The sequence below is a fragment of the Notothenia rossii genome (assembly GCF_949606895.1).
Source record: "Notothenia rossii genome assembly, chromosome: 6".
Classification (NCBI taxonomy): domain Eukaryota; kingdom Metazoa; phylum Chordata; class Actinopteri; order Perciformes; family Nototheniidae; genus Notothenia; species Notothenia rossii.
This window is the reverse complement of record NC_136909.1, coordinates 74,203,076-74,226,407: the sequence shown is the minus strand read 5'-3', so window position 1 is coordinate 74,226,407 and position 23,332 is coordinate 74,203,076. Positions and strand designations below refer to the sequence as shown.

General features: G+C 40.2%; 1 protein-coding gene across 1 annotated transcript in view; it reads left to right on the top strand.

Moving 5' to 3' along the window:
- The first annotated feature begins 8,445 nt into the window (after positions 1–8,445).
- The window catches only part of LOC307044920 (leucine zipper putative tumor suppressor 2 homolog), a 35,491-nt gene continuing 20,604 nt past the window's right edge, over positions 8,446–23,332 (top strand). Inside the window, exon 1 of the mRNA XM_079690365.1 lies at positions 8,446–8,689. The gene's annotated coding sequence lies outside the window, so the exon portion shown is untranslated. The remainder of the gene's footprint in view (positions 8,690–23,332) is intronic.

Below are 23,332 nucleotides of genomic sequence, written 5' to 3'. Positions count from 1 at the left end.
AATTATACATCTTTAGATTGAGAGAGAGAGAGAGAGAGAGAAGAGAGAGAGAGAGAGAGAGAGAGAGAGAGAGAGAGAGAGAGACATCTGCTGAGAGTCTGGGGACGGTCAGGCTGTTTGTATCACCCCAGCCAAGCCAAATATTTCCACAGCTGCTTTTTTAAATTTAGAAACCCTCAATCTGTTTTCCACACATCTGTCTACATGTGTGCTTTATTTAAGAAATATTTGCGAGACAAAGCTTTTTATTATTTGTAATGGAAAACTTCTGGAGCAATGGAGTCGAAGCACAATGCAACGCGGGACATCAGGAACTTGATGGCAAAAATCCGCAAAAATCCGCCATCATGAGAAATTTAGAGTCACTTTAAATCATTACTTATGGGTTGAAGTCACATTCAAATTGACATTAGAAATGAAAGTCAGTCCAAAAATGTGACTTGCACGAATCAGAATCTAATCAATACACCATTTTTACCAGCTCTGCTGTGAAAGGGATATTAAGATTTGGTACATCAACTAGTATTCTAGTAGAGATTAGAGGACAGGACAATATTTGGAACAAAATTATGAAGTCAAAGTTATTTATTAATTTTGAATTACAATTCTAAAGAAAAAAACAATTTCCAATGTGGATATGGTAAATACTTATTTAAAGAATATGGAGCTGGTGGGAATCAGTATGGGGACAAACAAACTCCTTTCAAAGCCATCTTTATGTCTTGATCTTCAAACACGTGTCAGTGTGAAAAGGCGTGGAAGTGATTTAAGACTCGTGTGCTGTGCAGCCACATCCTTGACCTGCTTTGATATTGGAAACATGCTGGTAGCTAAATCTCACCATCGTAACAGGAAGCAATAAGTCACAAACCACCAACATGTCACTGACCAACCTTCAGCCTTTCCGACACTTTGAACATACACAGGCACAAATACTGTGCATTTGCTGATATATAATAAACCTAAAAGGTGCACTGTCCAGACAAAAAATAACGTATTTCTTACAAAAATATATGTTATGGATTTATAATGGGAACCAAGTAAAAAGAAAAGGAGTTAAATGTCTGAAAACAAAAGCATTTGGTCCTGATTCAGACATTTTAAAGGTCAGTAAACTCTGAATCCAACAAGGTCACTGATGCATAAAATGTTATTACTCATGCAGAGCTGATGGCAAGGAATAGAAAGTTATGACAAGGGTTACTGAATTTTAAATAAAAAGGGCTCAGCTGAGTTTTACATAAATATACTTTATTTAAAAATATAGTCTACTCATTCACCATTTCCTCAAAATGTGCAGTAATCTCACAATTGACCTGCAGGGATGGACCGTTTTCCTGCCAAAAGATTTACGCAATATGACAGTGTGCTGCATGCCTTTAGCCTTTGCCTGACTAAAATAACCATCTGCACAGAGTTCTCTGGGACACGTGCAGCATAATTCACTGCCACTTACTACTAACTACCACACAGACACACACAAGCAGACACACATGCTCTAAACTGGGTCAGTACACTTACTATGGGATGTGAGAGCATAAAACGGTTTCATAACACAACGAAAATACAAACCATAAACTATACTAAAGCTTTTAGAGTATATGAGCTGCATTTTGTTTTTTAATAATGTATTTTTTGTATGTATTTGAGAGCATTTGGAGTAGATGTTTCCTGTTTGTGTGTGAGTGTTGATTATAAATCCTGTTCTGAATTTGAATAGGCTGAAAAATTAATCCTACTCAACCTACCGTTTTACATCACATAAAGAAATTAAACCCTTAAAACCTAAAAGACTTATCCTGCACTCACATTCTGCATGTTCAAATATGTCTGTGGCAGTTCCTCTACACTCTAAAAACAAATGCCTTGGCTCAACAAAGAAAATCAACGCAACAGTTTGCATCGATGTTTATTGAGTTAAGACAACTTCTAATGAAATTGTCTTAAAGCAACAAAGTTATTTGAGATAGGGGAGAAGGCTTTTCCTCTACAATCAGAGGTGTTTTTAATTACCACTTACTTCATAATTGGTATTATAAACACAAGTTTTGAAGTTGATTACTCAAAAGATTAAGTTGTTAGGACTAGTTTTACCACATGATTTAAAAGGAATTTTAAGTTGTATGTACTTAATTACCCTCATTCGGGATACACGTTTTTAAGTTGACTACTCCAAAAATTAAGTTGTTCCAACTTGTTTTACCGTATGATTTAAAAGGAATGTTAAGTTGTATGTACTTAATTACCATCATTGTGAACACACGTTTTTAAGTTGACAACCATTTATAAATTAAGTTACTCTAAATATATTGTATTCAATCATTTTCTTTCTTAGCTTTTTCATTTTTTTGCCTTTAAAGAAAGAAATATTAGGCAATTCACTTTTTTATTTTGAACTGCAGTTGTTTATTTCAACACATGATGTTTCAATCAGGAGAGAATTCATTTAGTTTGAACATTTATTGACACATGCCATATGATAAGGTGCATGAACACCTGAAATTACAGCTGACTGCAGGAAAGAGGAGAACCATTTTATAGTTTGTCTGCAGCACGCTGATTGGCTGCTGGAGAATGAGGTGAAATGTAATAGGTTAAAGAGAACGCCTGTGATGAGCTGATTATATGCAGCTGCAGAGTGACTGTATATACACCCAGTATTCCTGAAAGAACTTGCGCTGAGCTTCATTTAAATCTTGAAAAAAAGATAAATAACACAAATTTAAATTGCCCCACAAATAATAAATAAACACATGAACCATATTACCATAGGAAATGGGGACACAGCAAATAAATGCTGCCATCACAACGAACTTAGAGGCCTTTGCATATTTAAAACCAGTGCCAAATATGTAAAATCTGTAAAGTTTTTGTAAAACTACAGTAACAGACTCTCAATGGCCACATATAGTTCTCTGCATACTTCAATTGTATTGTGCTATTTTTGAAAAAGGAAAAAAAGAGAAATGACCTAAATTGATATATTCTGAATGGGTGACTGCCAACAACTTGCATTTCAATGACAACTCTAAATAACGATCCTACCTCAAGAAGCATGTCCTTGATCTGCTTCACCGAGATTCATTTTTAATAAAAAGAGATATCAAAATAGTAACCAAAGTATTTTTACTCTCACAGTAGCCTCTACTACTTTGTATCCTCTCACATAACTATTCACAGTTCAAAGGCTGCTAATTTTGGTCAAACAGCAATTTGCCTACACAGTGCAACTACAAGGCTCTACTGTATTTGAATGACAAAAGATGACACTCGCCTTAAAATGTCCTTTGTATATTTCTATTTGTCTTAACTGTTGGAACTTGTCCAGGCATGTTAAGTGGAAGTGGACTTGAAATCCTTAACTCAAGGTGTAGAAAAATTAAGTTATCAAGCCAATTGCATCACTTACTCCAACTTGACTTTTGTTTTAAGTAAATTAACGCAGAAATCAGAGTTCAAATTACACACAATATTAAGTTGATGTAATTACCAACATTATTACGTCAACACAACTTATAAATTAATGTTTGCAATTTAAAATGTTTATCTAAATAAATTAACTCACATTTTTATCTTGCAACCATGCATTTAATTAAGTGGAGGTGAAATGTCGCCTGAATTCGTTTTTAGAGTGTAACTATGACATTTACTCACAGTTTTTTCCCATATCAATAATGTAGGATTATAATTGCTCCCCTTTGAAGTGGCTATTTAAATAATCCAGGGAGGATTGCTCTTGGCATCCCATGTTCGGCTCAGCGAGGGAAATGAGCCGCTGCAACAACAAAAAAATCCTGAATCTGGAGGTTGAGGCTGAGAAACGGTTTTGGTAGTTAGCTTTAATCTGCCGGCCCGGAAATCTGCTCTGCTGTGTTTGGTGCTTTGACTGTATTCACATCACAATGAGGGGCAGAATATGTGATGATTCTCAGTATAGTGGAATATGTTTTATTTCAACATTGATGTCAGTGTAGAAGGACATTCTGTGTGTTTTCATTCTGACCCAAAGAACTGACAAGAATACATACATACACAGACTGCCATCATTTTACTGCGATTAGACCACATTGTACTGTCGCTGCACTTTAAATGTCAACATTAGGTCACGTCATTTATGTTTGGCCAACCAGAAAAATATAAATTTAAACAAATTAAAAAATGAGCAATAAAAGGAAGATCAAAGCGGTGGCTGGCGACTCAATAAATTATCTATGTGGTTATTTTTGTTGCACAGACATACTCCTAATGAGCCTGTGCAGAACAGCGGTATCAAATAATCATCTTCAGTGCGTGGTGTGAGTGAGTTTGCGCTGCCTCAGCTTTGAGTGCAGCAGCAGAGTATTTCATAGAATTAGACAGAAACTGAGGAACCGAGCTGTCAGATAGCGTTACAAGCATCAAATAGACAGCAGTATCAGAAACAGAGATGAAGCTGTTTTCTGCCCCAGTTCCACACTGCTTCTGCTTATAGACAAAGAATCCAACATTGGCTCAGCTCGCAGCCTCAGACCAGAGCTGGAATTTCAGAGAATAACGTGTTTCATGCTACACTGCACTCTCCTCATTTGACCATTATATAAATATGTAAATATTTCTGCAGCTCTGGAATTGGGGAGTTCTAATTGGGAACATCACAGAAATGTCAGAGTTCTTGATGCATTTTTAAAAGACCAAAACAAAGAACATTTTATTCAGAATCACTCACTGTTGTTTTGTTTGGCAGATTCATCCTGAATGGTCTTTGAGCTTTATTGTTTATTGAGCGACAAAAAATATTATACTTGACAAAAAAAGGCATCAACATTTCAAGTCATTAAACAAAAACTTGGAAGCGTTAAGGGGGCTTTATGTAGAAACAGAAGCGAACAATAATGCACTAGAGAGGAAGGTTGTCATTTCTTGTGAATAACTTTAGATGCCCAGCCAGAAGCACTTTGATATTTGTGAATCATGCTGAGGCTGAGGGTCGGGCGCTGGTCAGGTATCTGGCGGAGGATGAAGACCCTGAGGGGACAGGGCATGTGTGAGTCATATGATCTGGGCTTTGGGCCTTCACACAGACAGCCACAGACAGACCAAAGCGGAGTGGAAACAAAGGCTTGTAGTATATTATTTCTGCTGAGGCATGAGCGTGAGGAATTCTCCATTAATCTGTTTCATCTTGTTTTTTGAAGCTGTTACACCAAACACGGGGTGAGATGTGTTCGTGGTGTTGTTTCTCAGAGTTCCCCCTCTGGAGCCTGTGCCTGTTCTCATGGTATCTGAGCTGCAGCGGAGGATTACGCCTGTGTCTGCTTGAATAACACAGCATGTGTATCTACAGAGAAGCATCATGTGCTGTACATTACAGCAGGCGAGCAAGAGAAAAAAAACAACAGGATATAAACGCTTGACTCCACCAAAATGCCCTTGGCCATATCAGTCATACATTATTTTTATTAATAAAGTTATTGTAATTATCTGGGGGAAATTATATTTGTGAAGCAAATGTCATGGCAATCCTTGTTATAGTATATTTCACCCAAAGCCACAAATATGAACCAGCTAATGGTGCTGGAAGTAAAATTGATCAGATCCCAAGTTATCAGGGTTCAACCTCTGAGGACCATGAGTATGTAAAATGGCATGTCTTGACACAGGACTGTATCTCTGCTTTGCATATGCAGCATCCTCCTCTCAGTGATTATGTAATAAACAGTCTTGTCTTGTGCAAACCTCACACGATGCAGAGGGCGAGAACTTTTTTTAGAATACACACTTGAGCAGATCTACACACACACACACACACACACACACAGCTGCAATAACACACATACTTTACATATTGTGTAAGAAGACAACAAACAAACTGGGCTTTTGTGATGTTGGAAACATAAATGATTCTCTACCCACAAACATGAAGCCCAGAAAGTGTTCAACTTTAATCTTCTGCAGCCTCGTCATGACTAATGAAGTAGACTCCAATGGGAGCCCACTGGGGAAAAGGAGAGGCTGCAGCACATTTGCACGTTTGATTTCAGCTGGAAATCATATTAGCGTTGTGTGCTGGCGAAGCCTGAAGTTGAAATGAACCATGGAGACGATTTTAAGGAGAAAGGGAGTGTGAAAAAAGAAGGGCAGGGGTGGGGAATTGAGAGGGCGGAGGCTGAATGTGGCAGAAAGGGGAAGAGATGGAGGTCAAGTATAGTAATGTGCAGGAAGGGTTGACTGAGTGAGATTAGAATAAGGTTTAGAGGTGGTCGACAATCTGGAAGGAGAGATGAGCAGGAGGAGAAACACGGGGATGAGGAGAGGTGGGGTACCGTACTTAGCATTGGTGCAAGATATAAATTGGTACGTTGTCCGAGGAGGAGGAGAGGTCAGCTGGAGTTCAGCAGAGACAGGCCTCCTGAAAATCCTTCTCTTCAGGCTGGCCTCTCATAAAGGACACATGGTGATGCTGCGGAGGCTACGAGATAATACTTAAAAACTGCACTTTTTCTCAATAAATGTTTCTACCTTCATGTTTGAGGGGTTTACAATCATGAAAGTTAAGAGGACTGACTAGATCACAAATCTTATAAATTCGTAATGCTGCTGCAGATCCATCCACCTTAATGAGCTCTTCGCTTTCATACCGAGTCAAGGAGTATTTCTGATAAGAAGCAAGAAATATTAAACCGAATCAAATGAAAGAAAAAATGACTTATACATTCAAAACGTGACGTACATTATTATCTGTTAAGGCTGCACACTTTCTGCTATCTCTTCCTGTTGCTTCTTGCCTCACTGAATGATTAATAAACACATTGCCAGAGAGACCAAATACATGAAACAGTTTTTATCCATGAAACATTTTCTAAATGTATCATGACCACCCAGTCTATCACACCTGCTGAAAGTCTGGAGGCTCAGATAACTGGATTAACATTTATGCTGAAGCTGCTGATTTTGACTGACAGGGATTCTGCACCTTATTCTTGCACCTTAAGACCTTGAGGAAATCAAATCCATACTCCCCTCTAACAAATTAGGTCATTCAGGCATTCACACAGCTCCTTTTTCAGGGTTGAATCCGGCAGGTGGCCATCTATTGTGGTTAAAAGAGAAGACCCCATATTGTGTTTCCAGTGGGTTTGAGTGGACAGAAGGCAGTGGGCGGGAATCTTTCAACCTGAGAGTTCAAAGCGGAGTAGAGCCAACAAGCAGCTCACCTGTAACCATCTCCCCTTTCCTGGGTGTTCAAAAGCAAATTAGCCTCATCAAAGAAAAATGGTGGATAATTTATTATTTATTTCAACATTATCACTTGAACTTTACATTTGAAAGGATTCAGATCAACAGATGTTCAGTTGTTTCAGTACTTTTCAGTATTGATTTCAATTTAGTCAGAATTGGAGTCCTACAGTCCACAAAGTTCACTGCATAAAAATATAATATCTACTATGTAATAATAGAAGACAGTGGGTCTGAACCCCAGAGGTCCCAAGATAAAACTGGGAATGGCAAAAGAATAAACTAGTACAAGAAAGAAAAATATGCTTTGATTTTATGTCAAATTAATTTGGTTCTTCTTTACGTCTCTCTTGAATGTTTCATGTGAAATCCCTTTGTATTGAAAAGCACTCCTTATGTGCACAAGAAAGTTGCATTGAGACAAGAGGTCACAAGTAGATATTGATTTGTTTTGTTTGGTCACATGGAAAACAATTATGGAAACCTCACTTTTTTTAAATATACTTTATTGATCAAGATTCACGCTAACCTTTAAGACATTTGTTTTCAGTCAATACCATTGAATGGTACAAATACAGTATTGATAAAATAAAAAGTTTAAATCTTACAAACTGATACAAAACTGGCAACAGGCATGTGAGGCATTTCAGTAACCACTGTGATTTTTATTTATTTTTTCATCAAAGCCTTCTTCAAACAGTCCTCTTAAAATCTAAGCTATAGCCTACACGTATCTAAAAAATAAAAAACATCTAGATTTACTGTAAAACAATACAATGTACTATCAAAAGGACCTATTCCTAAACGATAGGGCACATTAAAGGCTATTGGGCATATGCCTCAGCAGTTTACTGTATTTAAATCTAAACAAATGGTAAAACTGAAAACCAGCTTTGTTTGCAAACTTTGTTCTTCTGATTGAAATATATAAACAGTGTAAAAACAGTACTGGCAGTGATTTACTCAAAAATGTATACAAAGCTTCAAATAGTATGCTATGTTAAATAAATACATAAATCAGAATAAAAAATCACTAAATGGGCAAAAATGGCAGAAAGTATAAAACCATAATTGAAGAATAAAGTATTAAACATACAAATCCGCTGGAAAAATGTCTTAATTGATGGTCACAGCCCCCCCTTGCGGAACCCCCTGCCCTTCCTTCCCCAGTCCTAAACCTCTCTGTTGTGGATCAGCTGCAGTCGCTTCTGGAGTCGTCCCGCCCCGCAGAGCAGCAGCCGGGCTCCGACGGTGACGGTACCAAACGCTCTCAGCCCGGACAGCAGAGGATCTACCGAGCTGCGGACCGGACGGGTTTTTAGGGAAAGGAGCACAGAAAGAACTACAGACATAGAGGAGTGGATTCATCTGGCTGCTGATTCAGAAAAGTTGTGCCCGCACAGAAAAGGCGACTGGATAAAACATTACTGTGGAGGAAATATTGCTGCGCTATGGAGAACATATTATTGTAAAGGTGAGTGGATCCCGCAGCGTGTAATAGTGATTTAGTGGGACAGTCTGTGTTGTTTTCTTTAACAGGAGGGTTAAGTTGAGGTGTTTGTGTTTTAAAGCTTAGTTGGTTTTTAAACATTTAGTTATGAATGCGATTTAGTTTTTTTCCAACATGTTTTAATGGCGTTTGTGCAAGTTGATCTAAAAACAAGCGCTGTAATCATTTATGTCAAAATGGAGGTTGATGGTATACTAAGTTGTTGGGTTGGCAGTGCTGCGTTTGAGTGAACATGGCTTAGTCTGAACATGGTTAATTGGCTATCGATAGTTGGACTTGAGTCCAAAAGTGCTTGAATGTAATTTGTAGTAATTAATTAATTGCATTACATTTCCCTCCAGTTTCAGTGAATTCAGCTGTTATTCCTCATAGTTTGTGTGTGTGTGTGTGTGTGTGTGTGTGTGTGTGTGTGTGTGTGTGTGTGTGTGTGTGTGTGTGTGTGTGTGTGTGTGTGTGTGTGTGTGAGAGAGAGTGAGAGAGAGTGAGAGAGAGTGAGAGAGAGAGAGTATGGGCATGAGAGAGAATAAGCCTTGCACTGTTATCCTCATCCAGCTGTTTCAGTTTCTTCTGTTCCCTTGCAACTGACACACACACACACACACACACACACACACACACACACACACACACACACACACACACACACACACACACACACACACACACACACACACACACACACACACACACACACACACACACGCACACACTGCTGCTCTGGCATATCACTCATCTTGGTTTGTCAGTTCTCCTAATCTGCAGCTGGTTGTGTTTGTATGTTGCAGACAGAAAGAAGGGAGAGAGGATCAAGTGGATGTAATCAAATGCAAAGGTCACACTATACCTCTATATATATATTATTTATAGTACAGAGAGGGAGACCTTAGCACCTTTTGTTTTATGCTCTCAAGGCCCACTTTAATATATGGATTAGGTAGTAGTTGAACTGGAAACGCCCAGGGTCTTATTGGATCATAAATAATCCCACAGGAGCAGATACAAATGCTGAAGCATGCGTGAGTTGCTCTCCATCTTCTTCTCATCTGTGGTGAACCTCCTGCCCGCAGCTGATTGATGGCTTGGATTGCATGTTTTCCTGACGTCAAGACTTTAAACTGAATGAGAATATTTTAAGACAATCAACACAAATATGCAAGCATGCTGCAAACATCCATTCCTGTGGTTCTGCATGCTCTTTCCTCTCATGCACGGATGCTAACTTAGTGTTCTGGCAATACACCACCTCACTGGGAGACCTTATCATCCTGCACTGTCACCACGGCACAGGCAGGACACATGCAGAGAGGGAGGGGGGAGAGGGGGATACGGTGGGAGGTAATAACCAAGCTGCCTGGAGAGGCGGTCGGGGAGAAGGTTGAGGAGGAGGGATCATCATATCACATGGCTCCTTCACAGGACTCGATGCAGCCGAGCGAGTCATGACCAAAGTTATGGTTCAATGTGCTTTTGATAGCTTGTAGTACTGAAACAGTTTATTATTTCATGTCTTTTCTGCTTCTGTGGAATAAACCGACCTCCCATCATCTCAAGTCATGTCTACTATTGAGTTGACAAATATGTGCGAGTTGAAACTGGAGCACAGCCAGAGGCACAATCATAGCTGATGCACATCTGCACAGGACTTGAAGACAGTGAAACATAACTGCTCAAAATGCAACATGCAGCTATTGCAGCTTAATTTGCTCATTAGATAATCTCATCTGGAAATAGCAAGTAAATGTGCACGCAGGGGGCACATCTGTGCACCCTGGATCACTCTGAAATAACACGTAAAAGAAAATCCCACATTAAAGTAGTGTATGGAGAGAGCAATCCGATCCACACCTGTGAGGCTCAATTAGCAAAATGCATCTCCAGCCATCTGGGACTGAAATGATGACTTCCATTTCATTCTGCTGAAGCAGTGATGATCCTGTAGAGTGGTGGATGTGATTAAAAGCATGCATGTAGCATGTCAGCATGTTTAATTCATACTCATCCATCACAACAGAGACTCGTCATACTGCTCTCATCAAACACCACTGTAGGTGCGTTTGAGATTAACCAGGAAGTATATTTCGCTTCCTAACGTAATACTGAGCTTTTATCTGAAAAGTCTTGTCTTGTAGAAGCACCACAGGAGCCTAAGACTTCACTCAGGGAATCGATCACTCAAAAGAGCTCAACAGATGTTGTCTTTTTTCCTTTTCCCTCCACAAGCCATTTCATGAAAAAAAAGTTTCATGTCAGACAAACACGTCTCTTTGCTACAGTTCAGTATAGCCTGTTCAGTATTTTATTTATTTTTTAAAGATACATTTCTTTGGCGTAAAGTTGTTTTTGAGACCCAGTTTTGCTTGTGATTCCCCTCAGCTGTGATGTGTCTAACAGCAGGAGCATCAGTGAGATTTCCGTCAGAGTTTCTCACTTTCAGCCCTTTAAAACAGGACAAGAGCAAGAGCACAGCAGGGAAGAGAATAGCTGTCAGTCAGCCAAACACACACACACACACACACACACACACACACACACACACACACACACACACACACACACACACACACACACACACACACACACACACACACACACACACACACACACAAAGACTCCCCTTGTACTGTATGTGAAAGTGTAATTAGTAGCTGCCCAGGTTTGCAGTGACCTTTCTTTTCGTACTTTAAAGGACAGTGTTGCACACATCACTCATAACTTTGCTTTTATGTTCTTTTGTTAATGCAATTTTTTTTCAAAGTCATTGACCGAGTTATTATACAACAGATTAATTATCTGCATCTTCTATAATATGAACAGCATTGTGAAGCTGTTACTTTTTACATTTTAAGAGAAACCAGCAGATTAAACTGTCATGTGTGATCGCACAATACGCACAACAAACTCCTAAAGTTGGCAGTTAAATTAGTGTTAATTCAAATGAAGCATACATATTTGATTTGTAGATCGTTTGTTACATTTCCTCGACTAGCATTCCAGAGATTTTATTGTGGTCAGATATAAAGAAACATGGACATGTAGAGTGAAGGAGGAGAGCCTTCTTCTCATTTCTGCTATTCATTATTTTCAAGGATAAATCATCATTCAATGCTTTAAGAGTTTCGCTTTTAGAAGTTCTCCATTGTGTCAACGCTGTTCGAGCAAGCTATTACCACAAACATATTTACAATGTATTTAGGTTTGTTTGAGCTTTCTAGAGACGTTTTCATGTGTACATCCAACTAGCTTTGAAACAGCAGGAAGTCATAAAAAGACCAATACTTTCCTTGTTCATATAGTGGCATGCTTGCCTTCACATGCTCATTTTGCTTTCTGGTTTTATCCCCATTGGAGTTTGTTGAAACTGAATGGAACTTGATTACTGTTCAGTTGATGTTTTATCACCATACATCCTAGCTACTTAAAAACATCAAGATGAACAGATATCCAGAGATTTTGTGAGAGTTTATGGAGTGCTCCAACGCAATGCATCTTTTTTGTGGACTAGTTAGATACGTGTTAGTATGCTGATGTTAACGTTTGGCTCAAAACACTGCTGGGTCACATAAAGCAACTAGCGTGGCTTCGCTAACTATTCAAGAGGAATATGGAGCTACTCCAAACACATCTGCCCTGCCTACTCATCAGCCCCAAGGTGTGGCTGTGCAGATGCTGGTGGACCACTCCTATCCTCATCAAGCTGTCCCCAATCTCAGCCTGTCATTACACCCTTTTACAGACCTAAAAACACCCAAAAGCAGCATTTAGTTGCTTCATGACCTTTCACGTTGTCTATCTATTAACATGCTTGTGCACAGACCTTTTTAACATGGAACTTAAGGAGAGCTTTTTTGCGATTCCCCCTAAATTGCATGTCAGTTAAATTGTGTTGGAATCTGATAGCTGAGATGGCAGCCGGAGATGGGCTCTGAAAGCCTTTACAGTCCGTAAGAAGAGACAGAATCAATGCAGAGCGGAGTAATTCTGTGTATAATGGACATTAGTGGGCACAGCTCTGGCACACATCACATTAGAAGCTGGAGTACTGAAGTCTGCCAACTGCCCCAAACATCCATTAGTAGGCCAATCAAGCTGTGTTTGCTCAACACTTGTGTATTTGTTCCTTTTTGCCCCAAAGACTGTATAGAAACTTCTAGTTCACGCTAAAATAACAGTTTTAGGTTCTCATTACGATACTTAAAGTAAAAAAAGCAATGATTATGCAGTGTGCAAAGTATGAGTACCAGCACTGCACATAGAAACAGTTTTCATCCATTTGAGCACTGCCATGCCTTTCCCCCTCCTCTCTTTCTGAGGGGAAGGTAAAGTGGCCTCATATGTCACAAAGCGTCACTTCACTGCTGTCAGGAGGTTGATGTATGAGGGCCGAAATGGCCAGTGCTGAAACAGCAGACCACACACACTTACACACACAGATACACACTAACACAAGATTGATGGATGACACAAGTATTAGATCCAGAATGGAGGCACTTTGCCCGGGAGCAGATGAACGGTCGGGAGACGACCTGCAGCTGCAACAATCTGTTTTTTTTATTGTTGCAATCTCATCTCTTTGAGAGACGTTTTTCTTCTTCCAGCACAAATCCGAGAAGAAATGATCTGTTAGAGTCGCAACTCACAATGTCCCGAGGGAGAAAGCCATTAATTAAGCTGTTTGTTGATTTGCTTCTATTGGAAACCTGATTTGTGCCAGCAAGGGAAGCAAAGCATGAATCATCGATTCCAGTTTAAAAGCTCATCGGGCCATGATGGTGAGCTGTATCTGTAACCTTCCATACATGATTTTTATCCTACATAACATTTTTGCATAAGCCCTGTCTAAAAACTACCTCAGAATAATTGAATCATTGAGCTTTTCATCCTGGCAGCTCTGAGCTAATAACATAAGCAAAGATCTGTTGACACCCAGTTGTTTGGACATGTGTCTGATTTATAGATTACATTTCCTCCACCCTCTTGGCCAGCCTCTTCCCCTGTGTGTGTGTTTTGCTCTGCGAAGTGAAGCCAGCTCCGAGGATGCGTCTGCCAGATGACCCCTTAGCAGAAAGCGTACCCCCCCCCCCCTCCCCCTTTCTGCGTCAGCTGACTGGCTTGGGAAAACTTTGGTCGGCTTGTCTCGGTGGAGCGTGGAGGAGAGGGAGGGGCTGGGAAGTTTTAACCATGAGAGAGTGTTTACATCATGACCCAGGCGCATCTCTGCACACTGCACTCTCACTGGTGGAACCATGTGATTGATTTCTTCCATATAATTGCTGACAGATGTCTCCCCCCTCATCGTCCTTGAATCCATCTCTTCCTCTCTCATGCACACATGGCCCTAATGTTCCCAGAATTCTTCCGGGAACTTCTGGGATCCCGTCCCAGACGTGGTAACAAAACTCCCCCCCCACCCTCTCATCCCAGCCAGCCCTCAGAGGTCCGGTCACAAGTGGATTTGCCAGGACTGAGCTGGCCTGGAAGATGTCCTGCGACTGTAAAACGTTTGGCAGATTTTAAACATAGTTGCAGTTTCTGAAGTGTTGCTGTCACTGGTTTCTGCTCAGTTTCAGTGGGACTTACACGGACAGAGCTGAATCATGGAGCTGTTGTCTGCCTTTGTATCGCAGTGTCTTTGTCTGCTCTGCATTATCCTGCTGAGAATTGGTTATGAAGGATTGTGTCCATCTGCTGAGTGAGATTTCTTGGAAACTAGAGACACAGAACGGATAAAAAAGATGAAGGCCTGGGTTTTGTCTTGTGGCTGATCAGCAGAAAAGTGAAATCAAGTCCTCAGCATGATACATATTGTGTGTGTGTGTGTGTGTGTGTGTGTGTGTGTGTGTGTGTGTGTGTGTGTGTGTGTGTGTGTGTGTGTGTGTGTGTGTGTGTGTGTGTGTGTGTGTGTGTGTGTGTGTGTGTGTGTGTGTGTGTGTGTGTGTGTGTGTGTGTGTGTGTGTGTGTGTGTGTGTGTGTGTGTGTGTGTGTGTGTGTGTGTGTGTGTGTGTGTGTGTGTGTGTGTGTGTGTGTCCATTTTATATGTACTAAACAATGAGTCCAGTGTGATTCACATGCACGCGTCCTCAAGCCTCCCTCGGCTTCCCTCTGCGATTTGACATTCTAAAGATGTATTGTTCAAAAATGCCTTTGATATTCATATTATTATTATAACCGGGGGGGGATCAGCGTGAAGCTCGCTGTGTTTTGGATCTTGACGTTGCCCCCCCGACCCACCCCTCAGCCCAGACTAAGGGCAGACAGAAGTAGGTCAAAGTTTAGAGGAGCGTTCTGTCTGAGCAGGAGGATTTGAGAGGTGGAGGGGGGGTTAACAAACAATTTCATAAAGCCGGAGTAGCTTTGAGAGTTCGACCATCTGCCTTCTAGGAATCACTTACCGTTTATGAATGTTTTAACGATAACTGGATTGATGGCAGATTATAAAGTATACTCATTAAAACCAATTAGTGAAGATAATTTTGGCTGGTGGCCAAGTGAGTTTAAATAATCACAGCTATTTTGGAGGTATTTATCCAATGAATGATAATAAAGTGCAGCACTCAAAAACCAAATATATGGAGCATATTGAAAAAGTGACGAATTTGCAACGAATTTCAACCCTGCTTGTAAATACTAATGTATGCATCTTTCTGGTGTCTACGTTGTGTGTTTATGTTATAACTTAACACACCCTGAAGATTTTTGCTGACCTCCAGTGGTTGGACTTACTTTGCTGCAGTGTTGCAGAAGTATACTCCTGGGTACCTGCACAGGAACTTCACTGTTGCTCATGGATACAGTTAAATAACTGCACCAATCAGGGAACAACTATTTGTAAGCATGTAATTCCCTTTAACACAAAGTACACATAGGTCACTTTAAACTGAAACCATCCACTTGCTAAATGTTTCCTAGTGACATGTTTCAATAATAAGTTGTGGGCAGCATTACCTGATTGGCAGCCCGGTGTTATGAGACCACCCTGCTGACCTTGTTGACCCTTATTGAGCATACCTCTACAGATTAGGATGTCTGGGTGAGTGAGGGAGAGGTCAGACTGTCGGCTTAGAGTAACAAGAGAAAGACTGGAAGGGTGAAGGTCATGTGGTCTGAGCAATAGGCCTTAGTTTTTTGAGTTCCCGAAAGTATCATTAAGTGTGAAGCCATGTTGATGCTGTAACTCCACTTTTAGAAATCAAGCGTCTGCTGATAGAAAATATCTGCAATATTTACAGTTATTTGTAGTTGTGAGCTGAGATTATTGAACATGTTCCTTTCTGACTGAGAGAGCTTTTAAAAATGAGATGTTATTGTTGATTTGAGGATGAAATAAAGAGTCAACAGACCAGGATTTGTTGGTGTGTGTGGTTTAAAACATGGCTCCTGTCTGCTGTCAAAGATCAAATGGAAGATTAAGGTGGAGACAGGGTTGTTCGGAGTAGCGGCGGCGAATATTCAGATATGAGCGGATTAAATGAGGCCAGTGTCATCCCGTCTCATTTACTATGCAGGGTTGGGAGGGGATTAGCCCTGCTTACATAACTCAGTCTCCCCCCTTCTCTCCCCCTTAACTAGCCCATCTCCCCCTATTCCCCATCCCACACACTCCTCCGAGATCACAAGTATGGTGTTGGCCTATTTGTCATTCCAGTTTATCTGTCTTTTTTATTTATTTTTTATCTATTCTTCGAGAATAAAAGTCCTGAGCGACAAAAGACAGAAGGAGAATGAAAATTGTGTTTTTTGGGAGATGATTGAGTAAGGCAAAAAAATCAAAAAGGAAAGGGCAAGTGTATGCAGGGAAGTGACTAAAGGAAATAGAAAGCAAAGCGAATGAGATAAAAGGTCTGCAGATGCAGCAAAAGAGGAAACAGGAGTAAAACAGAGGGATGTGGGGGGAGTGTTGGGGGGAATGAGATAGTCTATTTATAGTTTAGCCCTGCTGTTGGGTGAGACCGCCTGGCCCAGCGCAGCTCAGCATCCTTGTCAGTCCTCGTGTCGTCAGTGTCCATTAGCTCCATATACACACACACAAACACACACATATACCCTGAGGCGCTCACACAAACGTGTGTACGCCGACCTTTGGAACTGAGCAAAAGAAAATCACACACTGTCAGATCTGAGCGGAGCGTGAAAAGCGGAGATCAGAGCGTGAAAATGTGGTCTTTTGAAGCAAATGGCCGCCTTTAGAGTAAAATTCAGAGGAGTAAACAAACAAAACATCTTTCTATTTTTTTTTATGACGGAATGCCTGTCAAGGACGTGTATGTTGTAAATCTTATTGTCTCGTCTGCAAAATACCATATGCCAGCAGATTTGCAAAATAGAAACCCAACCTTAACGTCTTCATGCCCTATATAAAATTGCTGTACACTAAGTCAGACTTCATAGCATGACCTTCATTTGCTATATTCTTGGGAATTAATTAACTGTGCTCCCTCTCTGTTCTTAGATCACATTTGCATATAGTTTTATTTCTGCCCTCTTATTTACATAAATCTCACAACACAACACGTGCACTGCACATGCAGGTGAATGCATGGGTTTTAGGGAGGCGAATTGTTCCCTCATCTAAACTGAACTGTGAGCTTCCCTTCTGGCTGATTTCGATGACATCAGTGCGCTCGATTATTGTGCCCGCTGCAGGCAAATGCACACATTCATCACATGATTTACTTACAGGCAGAAAATAAAGCTCCTGTTTTAAACTAAACTAAGGACTTGTTAAGTGTATATTCAAGTATGTTGTTTTTTTTGCAGCAGTGCTGGCTCAGGGTCATTTAAGTTTCAGTTTCATCCTTGATCGTTCCCAGATTTTGCTCTACTAAAGACAAATGCTCTAATGTCCTAACGTTAAGTCAATAACACAAAGTCTTATCACTATACATTTAGGTTTATTTGTGTTTTAGAAGGAATACGGCTAAAACCAAATGGATTTTTATCTTTTTATCAGTGTACTTTAAGAAATGTTTCATGGGAAGTTATTAACAGTGAGCTGAGGATGGCGAGGACTGGCCAGCCACTGTACAAGTTCCTGCATGATTCATGACAGTCTGGAGGTTGCACAGGACCTCGTTTGTTTCTGCTGTTTCCGCCCCCATCTCACCCTGCTCCAATAACACACTGACTGTGGCCGGTACAGAACACACATACACACATTCACGAGTACACACAGACGCAAGCATTCACAACATGCACATGTGCAGGCATCTGCAGATGGACGGTGAATATATATATATATATATATATACCGTATATACATTTTTACCCCCACTATGTAGTGTAGTACACAGTGTAGTAGAGGCAGAACTTGAAATTATCTCAAGGCTTTTTATGAATTTATTCTCTGTATCAAACTTATCTTGTGCTCTTTTTCTTAACTCTGTGTTGGGTTATTGATTGTGGTCTTGTAAATTAGAGTTTCTCTCTCTTATCCACTAAATGTACATTATATAACTCTTTAAACTTCTTCTCCAATACATTAAAGAAAGCATATGTTACTATTACAGCACTATATCTGACAGCTATACTTTGTTATAGGTTGTTGACCGTTGATATAAAACACACGATGGTCACATACAAATACGTTGGCTTGTTTTTGTCTCTTTACCCTTTGCAAAAAATTGATCAATTTCTACTGAAAAGTCCCACCACGGAGACATTGCCCCTCTAAAATAAACTTGTGCTAGGCCTTGAGAGGAACAAATATCTAATGTATCACAAAATAGGAAAAAAGCACAGAATAATCACCTACAAATGAATGCACTATTGTGTGGCCAAATGTCATAAATAATGAATGCAACACTAATAAGGATACAATATCATAGTTTACAACAGTAAGACGCTTCATAGAGCTGCATGATGTGGAAAAAATAACTCATACGTTACTTTTCGACTTTTAAGTCTTTGAACTCTCCTGTATTTCTATGCAAGTCGGATTTTGAATGCAGAGCTTTTTCTTGTAATGTAGGGTTTGTACATTGACATACAGTATAAGTACTTTTTCTTAAGTTAAGAGCACTTTTCCACTGGTATATGAATCACACATGCGTCAGAATCGTTTCCATGTATTCTTCTTGTGACGGCACAAACCCAGCCTGCAGTAGTCATGGATGATGAAGCATAAATGAAAATGTTTCACTCTGCAACCGGTGGGAAGCGTCTCTCATTCTCTGTCTCATTTCAGCTCTCTCTGCCTTTAGGTGCCATGCACAGTGAAAGTGCAGCCATATGCTGACAGTTGCTTCAATATGTCTCCATAAAATATGTGCAGATCTCTCATCTGGCAGTCCTCCCGCCCCGTGACAACTTCTCCACGCACGCAACGTTCCTGCTCCTGCTGCTGAAAAAAAGGGAATCTGGGCATAGAAATGTATTCGTCACAATAGAATAAAAGCTTAAGAAATGGAGATGTAGAATTATACGAGAGGATTCGTAGTGTGTAAATGAAAGGAGATGATTCAAATCCTCCAGACAGACACATTGTTACAACTGCAGGCTGACAGAGCTGGAAACACACAGAAGACCACATTTGGCTTTTGACAGAAGTTGAGCGCTGAAAAGGCAAATGAAAACTTTCCTACAGTCTTCTTCTCCCACTTCATTTGTTAATTTCTTATGTATTTCCTCTGTGCAGTCGGCTTTTGCTCCTCCTGCCCACCACTCACCATTTTCCCACAGAAGGCCCTCATTAGTCATCGACCGTCTCCGAACATGCAACATCGTCCTTTTTCTAGTAAGATTTACTGGGGGAGATGTTTGCGGCTGTGGCCGAGCATCAGCTGCTGCTCTTATGGTCGGTTACAGAGCTAGATTTGACCCTCTGCTGCCGTCTCATGTCATCTCATCTAATCCACAGAGGAGGACGAATTCAGATTTGAAATCTCAGAGGAACATTACAGGTTGGAGCGAGGGGTCGGGAAAGGAGAGTAAGAGGAGAAGTGTATCGATTAGCCGTCTCACTTCACTTACTGTACATTAGGTCATTCTCCTCTGCAGAGGTGGAAAGCAACATATACTCGAAAAATGCTGCACTGGTTGAGTATTTCCATTCTATGCTTGTATTTCAAAAGCAGCAAACATGTTGCTTTTTCTCTCATTCTGCAGATTTAGATTTTACATAATGACACAATAGGTTTATAAAATAAACACTTTTCTTTTTGGATTGTTACCCTTTATGAATAATCTGCGTCTCTTGTCACATTTCAGATAGTAAGAGTGATTTTGCTTCTTATGTTTTTTGTTTGCGTACTGTTTGAGGCTGAAAGGGTTTAAATGATCCATTATTCTTTAACAAAAGCAACAATTAAAGAAATATACAACAAATGGATACCCATTTGTGCAGTAGAGCTTTTCTCATAAATCATCTCCTAATTAGACCAACTAGCTCCGCCTTCACCAGCTACAGAATGCTGCTTAATAATAATAATAATAATAATAAATGGGATTTATATAGCGCTTTTCTAGACCCAAAGACGCTTTACATTACGAGTAAGGTCTACAAACAAAACAAGAACAAAAACACACAAAAAAACAAAAAAAAAACAGAAAAGCAGTCAGGAGGATGTTGGTTCAGAGGGGGGAGGGGCGGGTTTAAGGATAAGCAGAGTTGAAGAGGTGGGTGCTTGATGCATATGTATAAACAATCTTATAAAAGAATCTTGTAAAGTGTTTTGCAAATCAAATACTGTTACTAATAACACTTCTGTACTTTGAAATGGCTAGCTTCAAATAAAAATAGGTTGTTTAAGGACTGAATCCAAACATAGCTGGAGGGCACAGTTTTGCATGGGATGTGATGAAAAAAGATATCTCTATTAATTGTTTTAACAACAGTTTTTCCCTGAGGTCTGAATATCAAATCAGGTTTGAGTTGAAAGCCAGACTCAGACAGACTGCCCTCTAGTGATCAGTCATGGATGTGCAGACAGTCTGACCCGAGCTCCGTGATCAGAAGTGAAGTGCAGACTAACAGGACTGGAGTTTAATTTATACAGCAGATAGATCCATCAAAGCAGCACGGGCAAATGCACTTGTCATTGTTTTTCTTTTTTCGTAACCTATAAGATGAATGGCCCTCATTAATCAGGGCCATTTGTCTTCAGTTGTAAGAGTAGAGGTCAGTGGTTAAACCTTGTTCTCTGTATCACAGCCAACCCTCTGTCTCTCTCCTCGCTCAGGAGGGTTGCATTTTGCTGCTGCTCTGCTTTTCATGGCTCTGATGTTGTCTGCCACCAAATCCCAGCTGAATAAAAGTCAGAAATCGAAGCAGCAAATCATGTTTTATGTATGTGTGCTTACACAATGAAAGCAGGCTGGAATGTGGGCCAAGCATCACACAGGGCATATTATGGGAACAAAGCAGCTTTCCACTTTCTTGGAAAAGAAGCAGCAGCCTCAAAGTGACGGGCGCAGAGTACAATATGAGGGTTTGGTTAGTGACAGCAGAAGTGGAAAGAGAGATACATAGAAATTACCTGACAGCTCTATTCATGGGAATTGTTTTACTATTCCCATTGATTCTATTCTAGTTTAGAAACTGTGATGTTGACTTGTAAGCTCAGTTATTTAATAGTCTGGGGATGAGCAATATGCGGTTATACTGTACCTGGGAAACTGGGATTTGACAGGTAGCTAACACCTACATATATCTGGTTGTATCAGGCTAGGGTTGCCCCTTGTTCATTATCAACTCATGCAGTGATTATTTTCTTGATGATTAATGAATGATTTGGTTTTCAAACTGAAAGAAAATAGTGTAATATGTAAATCACAAGTCTGCTCGACTTTTTAAGATTGCCTGTTTTGTCTGAGCAACGGTCCAAAACAATAAAACATACATTTTACATGATAATCGTGAAAACTAAATTCATTTTTTGGGGCGCAGGCAGTTAATTTTGTGAGGATTCACTGCCTTTCCCTGTTGTTGCCGTTATTTCTCTGGGTTTTAGATCTAGATTCTTGACAAATAAAGACATCTGAGATGTTACTTTGCACTCATTCTTTTCAGACATTGTATAAATAAAACATTTAAAGTGGATGAATCAGCAGATTAATCAAAAAATTATACAAAAGTTAGTTACACCTAATTGTGCCACACAGTACAATATGTATGTATGCCAATATATTTTATATCAAGATATACAGATGTTGTTGTCTCTATAGCCCTCCCCAGGTAAATCAGTGTGTTTTGTGTTTCTCATTCTTTAAGGCCCGAACACTTTCATTCTGCGAGAGTCACCTTGGCACAGACTTCGCCACGCCTTCTGTGTGAAAGCAGCTACTTTCTCCTTCACCCTCCTTTACTCCTACCTCATCAGTAGAATTGAGACGCAGTGGAGACCTGGCGTAACTCAATAACCAAAACGCTGGAAGCATTATGATTAACGGAGTGTATCAAAGGCACACAGGATGCATAACCTCAACGACACCCTGAAGTTTATACTGCAGCGCCCTGAATCATTGTGTCATTGTACTCGCATTAAGTGTGGTCCCCGCGGTGGGGACGTAGGCTGCCATAGCGATGTAATCTATCTCCCAGTAATCTAAAGGATTAATAATCTCTATCTAATCTGCGCCCATGGGTTCACATCAGCCTATCTCAAAGGGTGAGATGTCATCTTCTGATTACATGGTGCACGGAAAGGAGGTTTGTCGTGTATGTGTGTGTGTGTGTGTGTGTGTGTGTGTGTGTGTGTGTGTGTGTGTGTGTGTGTGTGTGTGTGTGTGTGTGTGTGTGTGTGTGTGTGTGTGTGTGTGTGTGTGTGTGTGTGTGTGTGTGTGTGTGTGTGTGTGTGTGTGTGTGTGTGTGTGTGTGTGTGTGTGTGTGTGTGTGTGTGTGTGTGTGTGTGTGTGTGTGTGTGTGTGTGTGTGTGTGTGAATAAAATATAAGCACTGCAGAGATCATTACAGCGTCACAGGTTGTGTCCTTTGCCCTTGAAGTGAAGGTTATGAAAATGAAAATATGTAAAGCTGATCATAGGCCTGACCGGGTCAGATGTATGCAATCATGTACGCATGAAGTGGAGCATTCGTGGCTGTAAATCACTGTATATTCCAGTTTCTTTTTCTTAACACTAATGTCGCTCTATCAGTACTTTGGTAGTAGATTGATTTCAATTCATTTTATATACATTTTTCTTTTCTGAACACTATTATTTCAACATTCGTGGTTTGCGAAAAGCACAGAGTAAATGAAATGTCCAACATTCATGTTGCCTTTAGAATGGGTAACAATAACTTTGCACATTATCACATATTCCTGGTAGATCTCCACTGTTTACCTTTCAATTAAAAAAAATGTACCGCTGTGATAACTCTCATTCATCCAGGATTGAATTTCATGTCTCTCCGGTACCACACTTACTTTCAATGTAGATTTGTTTCTGGTCTGACTCCATGTTAAGCCCTACATTTAAGATAAAATGTTACTAATCTCCTTTGGGAAATTCAGGAAAGAAAGCTCTCATTTCTCAAAAGGTCAGTGTGCATTACTAAGACAAGTAATCAACTTATAGCGGGACATCTGAATAAACCCCCACCCTGTTATCTCACCAATTACACCCCAACCCCTTCCCTGTGTCCCTCAGGGAAGACCCTAACCATCTGTTCTGC